Here is a 1,895-nt window from a genome sequence, read left to right on the forward strand (position 1 = left end):
ATTGTATACCCAATATCTGATAGCAAATGGGTTAGTCCAGTGCATGTAGTACCTAAGAAAAGTGGGACAACTGTAGTGAAAAATGACAATAATGAATTAATCTCTACTAGGGTCTTCACTGGTTGGCGAATGTGCATTGATTATAGAAAACTAAATAGTGCCAGGAAAGACCATTTTCCTCTTCCATTTATAGATCAAATGTTAGAGAGGCTAGCTAAACATTCCTACTTCTGTTATTTAGATGGGTATTCTAGATTCTTCCAAATTCCCATTCACCCTGAGTACCAAGAAAAAACCACATTCACTTGCCCTTATGGAACATTTGCACATAGAAGAATGCCTTTTGGTCTTTGTAATGCCCCCATAACTTTTCAGATATGCATGATGGCCATTTTTTTTTATTATACTGAAAATATAATGGAAGTTTTTATGGGTGGTTTTTCTGTCTATGAAACTAGCTTTGATGAATGTTTAACTAATCTTTCTAAAGTGCTTCAAAGATGTGAAGAGTCAAATCTGGTTCTTAGTTAGAAAAAATGCCATTTCATGGTAAGAGAGAGCATAGTCCTTGGGCGCCTAGTTTCAGAAAGAGGAATAGCAGTGGATAAGGCAAAAATAGAGATCATTAAAAAAATGCCACCACCTTCATTGGTCAAGGAAGTATGAAGTTTTTTGGGGCATGCAGGCTTCTCCAGAAGATTCATAAAGGATTTCTCCAAAATAGCTAAGCCATTAACTAATTTGCTAAATCAAAATGTTCCCTTTGACTTTGATGAAAGTTGCCTTGTTGCATTTTGCTGGATAAAAGAAGCCCTTATCTCAGCACCAATAATGCAACCACCAGATTGGGAGCTGCCATTCGAGATAATGTGAGATGCAAGTGATTACGCAGTAGGGCCAGTGCTTGGATAAAGAAAAGACAAGAAAGTTCATGCCATCTACTATACAAGTAAAATGCTTGATGATGCATAAGTCAACTAGTCAACTATAGAAAAAGAATTCTTAGCTGTTGTGTTTGCAGTTGAAAAGTTCAAATCTCATTTGGTTGGCTCTAAAGTTGTCATCTACACCGATCATGCTGCCATTAGGTACCTCCTGAATAAGAAAGAAGCAAAACCAAGGTTGATCTGGTGGATTCTACTTTTGTAAGAATTCAACCTTGAAGTTAAAGATAGAAAGGGGGTCGAGAATGTGGTAGCTGACCATCTATCTAGGCTCAAGTGAAAAGAACATGGGGATAGCTTTGACGACCTGCGAATTGATGATTCCTTTCTATATGAGAATTTGTTTGTAATCTCCTAAGCCCTTTGGTATGTTGACTTCGTTAATTACGTTGTATGCAAGGTTTTGCCACCCAATATGTCCTACCAGCAAAGGAAGAAATTCCTGCATTATGTGAGATACTACACATGGGAGGAACCTCTAATATACAAGAGATGTTATGATGATCTAATAAGAAGATACATACCAGAAGAGGAGGTAAAGAGTATCCTACAGTACTGCCACTCATCACCCTATGGGGGACATTTAAGCACAATAAAAATAATAGCTAAAATTTTACAAGTAGGGTTCTACTGGCCAAATCTATTCAAAGATGCGCAATCCTTTATACTAACATGTGATCAATGCCAAAGAACAGGAAACATCTCAAGAAAGAATGAAATGCCACTGCACGGTATACTTGAAATAGAGCTGTTTGATGTGTGGAGAATAGACTTCATAGGTCCCTTCCCATCTTCATTTGGAAACAAGTATATTCTGGTTGGTGTTGAATATGTATCAAAATGGGTGGAAGCAATAGCCACACCAACAAATGATGCCAGAGTGATAACCAAATTCCTTAAGAAGTCCATCTTCACAAGATGTGGCACACCAAAGGCAATCATTAGTGATGG

The sequence above is a fragment of the Hevea brasiliensis genome, chromosome 12, assembly GCF_030052815.1.
Source record: "Hevea brasiliensis isolate MT/VB/25A 57/8 chromosome 12, ASM3005281v1, whole genome shotgun sequence".
Lineage (NCBI taxonomy): Eukaryota > Viridiplantae > Streptophyta > Magnoliopsida > Malpighiales > Euphorbiaceae > Hevea > Hevea brasiliensis.